Source organism: Artibeus jamaicensis, unplaced genomic scaffold, assembly GCF_021234435.1.
Source record: "Artibeus jamaicensis isolate MK-2021 breed Jamaican fruit bat unplaced genomic scaffold, CSHL_Jam_final contig_465, whole genome shotgun sequence".
NCBI lineage: Eukaryota > Metazoa > Chordata > Mammalia > Chiroptera > Phyllostomidae > Artibeus > Artibeus jamaicensis.
Window position 1 is genome coordinate 12,832,355 of NW_026521843.1, and position 13,652 is coordinate 12,846,006.

General features: G+C 37.0%; 1 protein-coding gene across 7 annotated transcripts in view; it reads left to right on the plus strand.

Moving 5' to 3' along the window:
* Positions 1-13,652, plus strand: part of NCOA1 (nuclear receptor coactivator 1) — a 212,313-nt gene that overhangs the window by 106,177 nt on the left and 92,484 nt on the right. For all 7 annotated transcript variants that reach the window (XM_037146740.2, XM_037146739.2, XM_037146742.2 and 4 more), the window contains one exon: positions 9,857-10,007. The gene's annotated coding sequence lies outside the window, so the exon portion shown is untranslated. The remainder of the gene's footprint in view (positions 1-9,856; positions 10,008-13,652) is intronic.

Below are 13,652 nucleotides of genomic sequence, written 5' to 3' on the forward strand. Positions count from 1 at the left end.
GAGTTTCTCAGTTTTAATTTATAATACAATAGATATTGATAACTTATATAAACTAAACTTCTTTGGACTCCTCAGTAATTTTTAAAAGTGTAAAAGGATCCTTAAACCAAAGAAAAAATTGAGAACTGTTGATTCACAGAGGTGTCCAACCCACAGCCTGTGATGGCTATGAATGTGGCCCAACACAAAATCATAAATTTACTTAAAACATTATGAGATATTTTTGTGGTTATGTGTTGCAGTCTATTTAATGTGTGGCCCAAGCAACTCTTCTTCCAGTGTGGCCCAGAGATGCCAAAAGGTTGAAACCCTGAAAGGGAAAGGCGGAGCCATAATGTGTTATTAATTTTAGGAAAAAATTGTTACTAAGTAAACTTTCATTTCCTACTCTTGGTTCATAAAGAAAGTGGTTCTTTTATAATCAGGAGATATACTTTTAAGAAAATAAATGTCTGTATTTCTCCTTATTAAAAAAATAAAAGAGTTATTTTGTATACTCAGTTCCCATTGATTCATGCCCCTCTCCTACTCCTGCCCCTTTGGTCCTTACTTCAGAGGAAAGGAGCAGGGGCATTTTCCTCGGCCCAGGTCCACTTACCAGGTCGGAATTTTGTTGATGGATGGTAGGTACAAACCGCTGCTGAATGAGGGAGCCAATATATACACTTAGTACTTTACAAAACAATGTAGAGGATTTTGTACAGAGTATTTTTCAAGGGAATAAGAGCAACATTCCTCATAAGTGGATTTTGAGCTGGGTCTTGGGGTGGAGGCATGAGCTCCCGGGGCAGGAAGGAGAGGGAGGAGCAGTTTGTAGAGAGTGGGGCTGGTGAACTCAACTCAGCCAGTGCAGTGCAGAAGTAGCCGTAGGTAGTAAGTAAACAAAGAGCATGACAGTATTCCAAAATTGTGTTTATGAGCATTGAATTTAATTTCATATAGAATTCTCGTGGCGTGAAATATTCTTCTTTTTTTTTTTCAACCACTTAAAAATGTAAAAACCATTCTTAGCTCATGGGCCCTACAGAAGTAGGTGGTGGACACTGTATGAACTATGATGATAACCAGAGGCCTATTCTTACAACTTTAAACGTAGGTAATAAACATTAGTAAGGTATTTTAAAACCAAGTGATCAAACATTTTCTTTTTATTCTTTTCATCCAGTACACATCATTTATTTTTGTAACAAGCAGAGTCATTCAATCCTCAGACATTTAAGAGCTCAGTATGTGGTAAACACTGTACCAGGTGCTCAGGGCGAGCAGTGAATGAGAGATGAAGTCCTTGGCACTGTAGTCTTTGGCACTCACATTCACAGAGGAAGAAAAGATCACTACGTAAAACTGGATAGCGTGAGGTAGAACATTACTGGGGGAGCTACTTTGGATTGTGTGATTAAGGAGAGTTTATATGTGAGACCATGTATAATAAAAACTTAATTCCCTAATTACTTTAGAAATGAATGATTTCATGGTATTGGGTAATGAAAACTCAGCAGAAAGAACTTCTTCTTTTACTAATCTTGAGCTTTCATTATTACCTATATGATGTCTATATTTGTATATCCAGGCAATACCTAAATGGTTCATAAAAAATGCTCATCACTATCACTCAAAGTCACTGCTAAGTACACTATCACTAGCAATCATACAACCATTTCCCCAGCTCTCTTGGTTCTTAGAACTGTGTACTCAGCTGTTTTTGCAATTCTTGCATTCCATTAATTAATAACTGTTAATTCTTTCTCTTCCATGTGTATTAAACTAGCATCTCGTTCAGCTTTTCAAAATCATCAGTACCCTCCAAGTGTGCGACACTTCAGCAGCGGGCCTGACCCCTCCCCCTGGCCTGCCGCACACTGTGTTCTGCTAGACCACTGCCTGTGTCCCGTATTCACAGTGTCACTCTATGGAAAGTGACAGTTAAATGTAGCCACAGGATTATGACTTTGATTTCAAAAAATGGAATTACTTATTAAAATCTCTAAGCACATAGGCTGGTCACTTCTCTATTTTCAAAGATAATATGTAATTTAGAAATATCATATAAAGAAAACGAGATATCTACATACAAATAGTTTATCAGCTAACTTTACTATCTATTTATTCTACGCAAAAAGGGAGGAAGGTTTTTGTCAGGTGACAGTGTGTGGCGTAGGCCCGCACATAGAAAAATGTGTAATGTGTAGTGTAAACACTCATCTGATGAAGTCTGTGCCAATTTTAACTTACCCGAAGGGATCTAACCTTTGCTTTGTTTTAGGCCTTAAGAAAATGCCAACTTTGAACGCATATAAAAACCTGTATTGGGAATTAAAGTTCTAGCCAAGTATCCTATGATAGTGCTTTGGAGATTTAGTACAGCTTAGTGTTGATAGTCCTCAACAGCTGCCTTCCTTATTTAGTAGAGTTGCTCTTTAGGAAAGAATTAAATACTTGTAGTTTAGGTGTTACATTTCATTTTTAAATTTGAATGTGGACTCTCCCCAAGCACCCTGGTGTTTTCTTTTGCCTTGTGGCAAAAACAGAGGGATAAATATATGACAGAATGATGCCACAGAAAAGGCCTTTCTCCAGTTAGCAGAGACTAGCACTTTATGCCTTTCAGCCTCCTTACCTCCCTGCCTTCTCACCGCCAAACCTCTGCCTGATTCCTTATATAACAATCTAGTATATCTCTCATGTCACTGGTACTGGTCTTGGATTTGTTCAGGAAGATTCCTAATGTCCTTTGACCAGTTTAATGGTCCTCATTCTCATTGAGCTTTTAACTGCATTTTATTGTTGAATTAGAACAAGTTCATTAATTCCACATATTAAACTATTAAAATGTTGGGTACCTACTCTGTTTCAGTTACGAAACATTTACCTGGGAGCATACAGTCTAGTGAGGAAGACAAGTAATAAACACATAATGACACAAACAAATACGTAAATAAAAAATTGTGGACAATGCCTATGAATAAAAAAAAGAGCTATGAAAGTGTAATGGAAGGCTGATTTATATTACTGGGGTAAGAGAAGCAGAGTTGTAGCCGAAGCTTGAACAATCAATAGGAATTGGGCAGATGCAGAAGACAGGAGGGGTTATTCACAGCAGAGAGTATATTGTAATGGGTAGGGTGGGGAAAGATTAGGAAATTGGGAGGAACTGGGGAATCCTATGGGGAGAGTGGCTATACTGCGGGTTGTGGATGCTGTTATAAGTGAGATAAAACTACGAGGAAGGGTATAAGCAGTAATAGGGTATTGGATTTTTATGTATGTGGGTTGGTTATTTTTGAAGTAGACTAGGTGGGGCTTGGTGCTTGAATAGGGGGTGAAGTGGAAAGGATTTCAAGAGGCAGGTGCTTGCTGGTGTGTGGAGCTAGGACTAGAGTGTAAAAGCAGTAGGGACATTTTTTTTTAGAATAACTTATCTCCAAAATAGATGTGTTTATACTATATTCAGAATTAGTAGTATTGTGTTTGTTACTTTAAATGTAATAATTGTTATAGTCATTAATATTTTAGGTTTAGTAGTTGAGATGCAGGCAGTTAAACACCATTTTGGTTTTAAGGTTATGATCTGCCTATTTCCAAAAGAGGCAAGAAATAGAAATTGATACAACAAAGTACTATGGATTGGCTTCTTACTGTAGTTTTAAATTTTTTATTTTATCTTTAAAACTTAGTACTTAAGCATCGGTGTCTTCTTAAAAGTAGGAAGTACATTAAAAGCAAAAGCCACATGCCTGACCAGTGTGGCTCAGTTGGTTGGGCATCACCCCTCAGAGGGAAGGAAGGGTGGACGGCTCCGTTCCCTCTCAGGGCATGTGCCTGGGGTGAGAGCTCAGTCCCCAGTCAGGGCACCTACAAGAGGCAACCAGTGGATGTTTTTCTGTCAAATCAATGTTTCTCTTCTTCTCTTCCCCCCTCTCTTTCCGTCTCTTTAAAAATAAGTAAATAAGTAAATAATCTTAAAACCCAAAAAGGTGTATGAAGGTATATAAAAGTCCCTGAGTATATATATTGCTGAAATTAATAATTAAAGAAGTGCACGGTACCCAAGTCTGACAAAAACTAAGGGAAAACCTGGCAGCTGCCATCAGTTAGTAGGAAGGTGGCTGCTGACCTGTAAAAGAGAGATTCAACTAGTTCTCTGTGGTCTGTTGACTAATCATACACTTTACAGTATTTACTGTGTGCCAGGCACTGTTTTAAGTAACTTTAAAATATTAAATGTTTACTCTCCTAACAACTCTTGAGTAGGTACAAGTATTATCCTGGTTTGTAGATGAGGAAACCAAGGCATGGAGAGATGGTCAGAAAATTAGTAATGGGGAAGCTGGGCTCCAGAATCCACACTTTCAATCATGATCCTCTGCTATACCAGTTGTAAGAAGGGAGTGTTGTTGCCTAAGGGCAGATGTAGATAGCTGACGCTCAATTAACTAACTTCACTGGTGTGAAGCCCTATTGTATCAATGCTGTAGAGTTTACTAATTCGTTCTGTCATTGATGGGCATCTGGCTTGTTCCCATATTTTGCTCTTACTAACATGGCTAGCACAAACATTTTTTTTCATCTCTTGTTGCACATGTGCACGAAACATTTCTTTGGGTTTGTGGTCCACTGGTAGAATTGGTCCACAAACTTTAATACTGGTCCACTGGTAGAGTTCTTGTTATTTACCAAATTTATTTTGCAGCTAGAGTCCCCTTACAGTTCCTGCTTTTAGCACGGAGCAACAGTTTTCCTATTTTTCCAACATGATAGAGTTTTGTCTTCTAATAATATCCATGAATATGCCCAGATATTTTAAGAAACCCAAAACTTTGTGTAAAATATTTTTTCTATAGAGAGATTGCAAAGTTTTCATAAAAGCAGTTCATAATTATAAGCATAGTGAAATCAGCCTTCTAAAAATTAAAGATCAACAAAGAAAATAAGTATTGCCATTCTATTAAAAAACTAAATTTTATTTTTAAAGTCTTTACTTTTTTCTAGGACTTCTTTTCACAAACCATTAATAAGAAAAAGCAACTACACACTATGAAGAATTCAAATAAATAAAATGTATATGTATTTAAATTTTTTTAATGTTAATATTGGATGGCTTGATTTCAAATTTTCTTTAAATCGTTTTTTGTGATTTAAGAGCGTGCACTAATGGGAAAGTTGGTAACATCATTCTTTCTTTGTTCTCATGGAAATCTTGCAGTCTCCCCCCCCCCCCCGCAAAAAACTTATTTTTTTTCACACAATTTTCTTTAAAGATTTTATTCATTTTTAGAGAGAGGGGAAGGGAAAAAGAAAGAGAGGGAGAGAGACATGTTTGTGAGGTTGCCTATTGCATGCCCCCTACTGGGGACCTGGCCCTCAACCCAGGCATGTGCCTTGACTGGGGATCGAACAGGAGACTCCTTGGTTTGCAAGCCAGCACTTAAACCACTGAGCCACACCAGTCAGGGCATTTTTCACACAATTTTTAAGATGCCTTCTTTTTTATTCAATTTTATTTAGGGCAGAATTAATAAGAATACAAGTTACTATGAAATCTTTGCCAAAGTAATGTATAATTATCACTAATATTAATGGTTTATTGATAACAGTGACCCACTACTGGATGGCAGCATAGCTAATTTAAGCTATAAGTCCTAGCACACTGGGAATTTTGACTAACATTGTTTCTTTCTCTCCTCATCAAAAGGTATATAATAAAGAAGATATGTTAAGACATAGTAACTTAATGTTACATTCTAGTAAGGTAACTTTGTATCTGTACTAATTTTATTAAAGCAACTAATGTATAAACAGTAACTTTACGTGTTACTAGTAACAAAGTTACTTTCCTCACCTTCACAGTTAAAGTCTCGGGGTAAGAGAATCTACTGGCCTTAGAGGTTTGAGGGTCTTTCACTTCTTACAGGGAATGTTAGACCACAGCTTCTTTTGACACTCATCTCAGAGGTGACAGTTGCTGGCATAAGATGAATTTTTTCCCCTGCTTTCCCAAAGTCAAAATCCATGATCCCAACTCATGTGTGTGGGGAGGCATTTCCTTGTCTACAGTTGATTCTTTTTCTAAACTTTTATTTTTTTTATGGTTGTATTGGCCTTTACTGCCTATTAATAATTCTCTCTGTCATATAATTATTTGTTATTGAGTAATTTTAATTAATAATTGGTTTTTGAGAATGTCAAGGTGGTAGACTTAAGATTCTCAAAAAGACAAAGTGTTAACATACATGAAGCAAAACTTTTAGAAGGTTAAGAAATGATATGAAAATTAAAAGGAAATGAAATATTACAAATAACAATATAGTATTTGATTCCAGGTAAAGGTGGCAAATTGAGCATGCATTTAATGTTATTCTCTTCCCAAACCACCATTTAGTTAAACAACAACAAAAATAAAGTTAAGAAGGGTTGGGCTTTTGTTTCCTTTTGTTTTTGTTTTTTAAATCACACATCCAGAGATGTAGGAGAATGGGAGAAAAAAGACAAAAATTTTGAGGCTGGAAAACAACTAGGATAGTGTAACACTGACTAGACCTAAGAAAGCCCAGTTTTAAGTGGAGAAAGCTAAGGACCAGTTGGATTTGTACTCGGGAATCTTCGAGAACTCCGGCACTGGTTGTGTGGCGTAACTGTGGAAGCGGAGGTAAAGAAGGGCCAGGGACTGAAATGAGGAAGATTGTTTAAAAGCTGTTGAAGAAACAGGCACTTGAGTCTCCTTTGCTCTTTGCCCCTGTGCTAATGCAATGTGAGACTCGAAGTATATTTTCTGTTAAAACGGAGGGCCTCTGGGCTAAGGGACACCGGGCACATTGAAGGTGGAAGGTGATTCTATGAGCCTTGGGGTTTTTGAATGTCCTTGCTGTGTTCTCCGATTTGGGCTTCTCAAACTGAGGCCTCTATCCTCCATGCAGGAAACTGGAAGAATATTTTATGAAGAATCTGACTAACCCAAGAAGAAAAAAAATCTAAAAACAAAGGAACGGTACATGAATATCTGTACTTGCCCTGGTCAGGTAGCTCAGTTGGTTGGAGCATCATCCCATACACCAAAGGTTGTAGGGCTCCTAGGTTGCGGGTTCGATCCCCAGTCAGGGCATGTACGGGAGGCAGCTGATGGATGTTTCTCCCTCACATCAATATCTCTCCCCCACCCCCTTTCAGATCAATAAACATGTCCTTGGATGAGGATTAAAAATAAAAATAAGTAAATACAAAAGTTTAAAAAGTACCTGTATTTTACTTGGTAGATTTGTTTCTTACAGGGGCTCAGGTTCACAGTTCTGAAACTGCTTTACATGTGTATAGGTATTGAACACATAAGTAAGTAAGTGGTAGATAATGGGAGCCAGGTTTTTCACATTGATATCAAATCTCAGCCAACTAAGATGTCAGTCTCCATAACATTCAGGGAAACGCATATTGAAATGAGATCCCATTTCCATTCATCAGTCTGGTTAGAAAATGTCTGATGAGACTGAGCATTGGAAAGAACACGGAGAAACTGGTTCTCTCACTGCTAGTGGTAGTGGAGCAGTCGTCTGGCAGCGGTTAGACAGACGCAAGTATGCAAATACTACAGCTCGGAAATCCTACTTCTGCACGCTGCTGTTCGTATTTCTTGCACTTGTGCATATGAAAATAGGAACAAGAAGCCATGTACAAGAACACTGATTAAGGCATTATTTGTGATAGTGGAAGTTTACAGACAAAAGAAGAATGGTTAAGATGTGGTATATTTACATCTACATATGAACAACAACCACCACACACACACACACACACACACTCACACTTACACACTCTCACACTTCAGCAAGGATAGATAGAACTCCAAAACATAATGCATGAAATCAGCAAATCTAGGCTATGTGTAATGTGCAGTTTCAACATGTATATTTTAAAACATAAGAACTTTAGTATATATTGTTTGATATCTATATCTATATGATATAAAAAATTGACCAGAAGGACAGCCCTGGCTGGTGTAGCTCAGCGGATTGAGCGCAGGTCTGCGAACCAAAGCATCACTGGTTTGATTCCCAGTCAGGGCACATGCCTGAGTTGCAGGCCATGTCCCCAATATGGGGTGTGCTAGAGGCAACCACACATTGATGTTTCACTCCCTCTCCTTCTCCTTCCCTTCCCCTCTCTCTAAAATAAGTAAATGAAATCTTTTTAAAAAGTTAACCAGAAGGATATGTATTAAATTCACGATGATAGTTATTTCCACTTGAGGGAGGGGGAATGAACAGAGTGGGCTCTGTGCATATGGGGGCCTTTGATTTATTGGTAATGCTTAAAAAAGAAAATAAATATGTCAGAAATGTTTACTGTTAATGCATGGTAGATCCATAGATATTTATTTTTTCTTTTTCTCAATATATGTTTAAGTTCTGGCTCTGCATGTCTGCCTAACTTCAAAATAACAAAGGAAGAACGTTTTATAGATTTCCTTTTTGCTCTATGTTAACTGCGTTATAGGTACTCTTCTAGCATCTTGCTTCCTCATCTGATCCTTAAACCAGATTGAATTGAATAAGTTAAATTGAATAATTTAATAAATGAAATTAAAGCAATAGAGGTGCTGCATTCGCCAGCTCTTACGTCAGAGTCCCGCACTGGAAGCAGATAACGAAGACAGAGAGGCCTTGCCCAGGAGGGGAAGATTGGAACTATTAATGGGAAACCCCCGGCATGCCCAGTAGTTATGGGGATCCATTAGGAGTTTGGATCAGATCCGATCCGATCAGATCATTCATATTGAGTCTCCTGCTTTGGAATCCTAGAGGAGAGGTGGTGAGGAAAGACTTTTAGTAGTAAGCTCTGAATAGCATAAGTAATTGCATAGTAATTACTCAAGAGAGACCTTTTAAGAACAATAGGCTTACTGACCTCACAATAACAAACACCAGAGCAGCGCTTCTCTTTTCTCTCTCCTCCTTTCTGCTCTTCCTGTCGTCCTCGGTCCTGTGTGTCACCCGTCTCTGGGTTTCTGCACTTCCTCCCGTAACCGTGCCACCCTTCCTGCCATGATCTCCCCCTCCTGTTATCTGGGTTTCTTTCAGCTCTGAAAATTACATTCTCAAGTGCCTCAAACCAGTGGGGCTGTGGTCTTCTCCTCTAGGTCTAGCCTCCCAGTACTTAAGGGGTGTACTGGGAAAAGTTCTCTTAAGGAAAAGCCTTGCAGGTAGATCTCATCCAGTGTGGTTCTTTTCTTTCAGTGATCCAGTCCCCTACATTTCTGCCTGTCTTTGGTCACTTGTCAATGTCTTTGAACAGTTTTTCTTTCCTGCTTTGTCCAGAGTTAATTGTTTTTTCTGAGCTAGTTAGTTCAATACAAGCTAGTCCATCATTCCTGGAACTAGAACTCAATGAATTGCACTTTTAAATATTAGGAATATAGAATATTTACAAAGTTTTTTAGTAAAAAATTTAAAGTGACATATAGCAACTTTAATACATGGTGAGGAGTATTACAGAAATCAAGGAAATAAATCCAAACTGAAAATATGAAAAAACAGTATTCATAAGTAGAAAAAAGGATAAACATATAAATACAGCCAGAAAATAATGTACCAATAAAAGACATATAAATGGGTCTTATAGAAGGTTAAAGACAGAATGTAATTAGGTATTACATAAGTAGAAGTCTTAAGCAGGAATATGTATTTAATGACCAAAAATGACTTTAGCTGCAAAACCAGATTTTTATCCATTGTCTTTGGAAATATTTTTTTGACTTGGCCTTAAAAGGTGTATTTTCTTTCCCTAGCATTCTGACCTTTATCATTTCTCAGACAGTAGAATGAGAGTCTAACCTCCCTTCTGCTTCTTTCTCTTTTCTTTGCTTTAGTTGTTTGCATAGTTGTCCTTAAATGCGGTTGGAGCGAAGAGACTAAAGCCTCTCTGGAGAGCGTCTTCCCTCCTCCCCTGGAAGTGGCCCTGCAGAGCACTGACCGACCTGTCTGTTTGGAGGACTCATTATGAACAAGGAAGTCTCCCAGGTGAGGGCTGGCTGTGGCTCTGGCCTTACAGAGCTTCATCTCTACAAACGTGTGGAGGGAAAATGACTGCCTGCCGACTCTTACTATGATCTGAGAAGCTTCGAACATGTGCTGACATTTCTAATTGAGAATGTTCAAAAGGTTTTAGATTACACTTTATAAACTGCTTTAAAGCACATTGAAATTAACATAGGCTTCAGTAAGGGGATGTTAGTACCTTGACTTTATGAAAAAGAAAGGGAGAAAAAATAGGATAATCTAGTGATTGAACTCTGGCTTAGGTGTTTTATTCTTTAACTCATTGTTCAGTGAGTGACTCTGAGAAAGTCTTATTTTCTTCCTGTCACAATGCAAATTTTTACCTTTTTAATATCCCCTGAACATTTATTAAAAACAATTATAAACTGCCAAGCAAGTACAAGATTGGTAGACTCAACAACACCTCCATGTCCATTGCCTAGTCTCACCAATTGTAAGCATTATGTTACCTTTGCTTTCTCTATATGTATATATTTATTACTACTTCTGTTCTTCCACCACCATTATGATGTTAATGATGAATCATCTGAGAGTAAGTTGTAGACATTTATGATCTTTCACTCCTAAATATTCATTATGTATTTCTTACTTAACCACAGTGTAATAACCACATTCAGAAAACTTTAAGGTATTTATTATTATAGCAAATATACATACAGCCCATATTAAAACTTTATCAGTTGTCTGATCCAGAATCACACACTGCATCATTGTCAGATCTCTTCGATTCCTTTAACCTGGAACAGTTTATCAGCTTATCTTTGCCTTCCACCACACTGACACTTTGGAAGACTACAAAGACAGCTCTTTTGCACAATGGCAAGTCATCTTGAGCTTGTCTGTTTTCGTTTATTTTCCTTTCTAAAGAGACTAGATATGAGACTTTGGAGATTCGTGGATTTGTTACTGGGAACCTTATCTAGAGAACAGATTATAAGGATTTGTTTAGGAGAAAATTTGTTAAATAGTAGGAACTCAAAGTTCCAGAAGGTAGATTCCTAAAGATGAGTTGATATTATTGAAAGGAATTTTCTGTGTGTGCATATGAATTTACATACCATTTTAGAATCTAAGATTTATATATTTTTGGACAAAAATTAAGGTTTTTAAAGGCAGAACTTTTGATTTTGAAGGAATAGCACATTTACATTTTAAGGTGATTCACATCTTACAGGAATAATTCATTTTATATTATGACCATAGGATGTAAGTCAGGATCAGAAGTATGATCAGTTTCATTTATTTCTCTGTGATGTTTGGGCCAAGAATTGAAAAGATTCTCTCTGTTCATGTGTTTGAGAACCTTGTAAATACCATGTAGGATTTTGTTTTTATTTGTTTTTTATTAATTTTTTAAACTGATTTGAGAGAGAGGAAAGCAGCAGAGATGGGAAGCAAGAGGGGAAGAGGGAGAGGCACACTGATTTGTTGCTCCACTTATTCATGCATTTCTTGTATGTGCCCTGACCAACTAAAGACTATCTCTAAACATGTAAAACTCAAATTTCACTTTCTAGTGTTTTCCATAGAATAGTAAGTATGAAAACATTGCTTATAAATTAAACAAAAGTCTAAGATTTATAAAATTTCAGAATAAGGCACCTCAGCAATGATCACCTAGCACAGCATTTCTCTAACCTTTTGTTAAACCGCTTAGAATACACAAAATGTGGGGAGTGGTTGTGGGGGGGAATGGAGACAACTGTACTTGAACAACAATTTAAAAAATGTGAGAAAAAATATATACAAAATGCCTGTCTTGCCTGCTCCCACATCTGCAGTATAAAGTTAGTAGTAACAAAGAATTTGAGAGGAACAAAATAATAAAAAGTTTCACAGAAAATGTAAGGCCCTAAGTATGCGTTTCATTAAAGGATATGACATTGTATTAATATGTAAAGTTTTAAATGCTTTAACTCATTTATTCCCCACAACTGCCCTATAAAGTATAAAATAATAATAAATTAGCCCTGGCTGGTGTAGCTCAGTGGATCGATCATGGGCCTGTGAACCAAAAGATCGCGGTTCGATTCCCAGTCAGGGCACATGCCTGGGTTGCAGGTCAGTTCCCAGCAGGGGATGCACCAGAAGCAACCATACATTGATATTTCTCTCCTTCTCTCTTTCCCTTCCCTTCTAAAGATAAATAAATAAAATTAAAATAATAACAATAATAAATTATTACTTCTACCTCACAGACTCAGTGATTGAGTTCAACAGTTTTATCTGATAGAGAGGGTCTGATGATGACAATGTGATTATTAACACTTTTATAGGATTTGCTATGTGCCAATCACTGTTCTAAGCATCTAACTTACATTATTTTCTCATAAACCTTACTAGTTCATCTACACATAAAATATGAGGTAGGTAGCGTTGTAATCCATTTTAGAGAAGAGCATCTGAGGCACATACGGGGCACGTTGCCCTGGGCGAGTTATAGCCAAATACATTCATATGATCATTGAGCAGATACTGATGCTGTTTAACCAGATATTCACCTGAAATGCTTGGAGACTTCTTTTTCATTTTTTTAATAGGTAACCGTAATGCTTTTGACAAATATATTTGAATCAAATGATATGACTTAAGTTTCAAGCTGGGCTTTTAAAAATGCATATTCTTTCTATACATTTGGGCAGTGAAGAAGAGTATACTGTGTAGATTTGTATTTTAATTTTATCCATGCCCTTTCCTCTTCAGTTGGAGGGAATGACCCTGAAATTAACTGGAGATTTACCTGACTTGATAGTTTTCTAGTGCCCTCAAAATATAATTGCATTATTTTTGCAAATGATTTTTACCCATGCAACTCTGTTATTTTGGTACTTTTGCTACCTTATAGCATTGAGATCAAATTTCAGTATAGTGCCCTGGCTGGGTCACTCAGTTGGTGGAAGCATCTTTTATACAACCCAAAGTTCTGGGTTACATCCTTGGTCAGGGGCACCAACGGGAGGCAACTGATGTTTTTCTCTCACATCTGTATCTCTCTCTCTCCCTTCCTCCCTCTCTAAAATCAGTAAACATATCCTCAGGTTAGGATTAAAAATTTTTTTCAACATACTTATTTTCTTTATCAGTTTATATGTGCATATTTAACCAAACTGTATTCTGAAATGAGTTTCTGAAATATTTTAGAGAAATTGAGCAACTTCTGATCAGGGGCTTAATTATTTTAGAGATTGGAGTAATTTTATGTAATAAATGTGATTATTTGCTTTTGGATAATCATTTGTGGATTATCTATGTTACAGGCTGATTTTTATTCTCCCAGCTTCTAGCTGTTTTTCTGCTCATTAGTATCTGAATCTGTGAAGGAGAGTAGTGTTGGTGGAAAGAGACATTGAAATTTTTATCACTTAATTTGGTCTCTATGGTCATCATTTGTTAAAAAAGTTGTTACCCTTTTGCTAGACTTGTTCTATGTGTATACAAGTAAATATCAAATATTCACTTTATTTGATAAATAAACTGTGTTCGATGTGTATACAAGTAAATATCCAATATTCACTTTATTGTTTACATAGGTAGCTGCAGTCAGGAAGACTGGCTTTAATTTTTTTAAAAGAAATTCCAGGCCCTGGCTGGTGTAGCTCAGTTGAT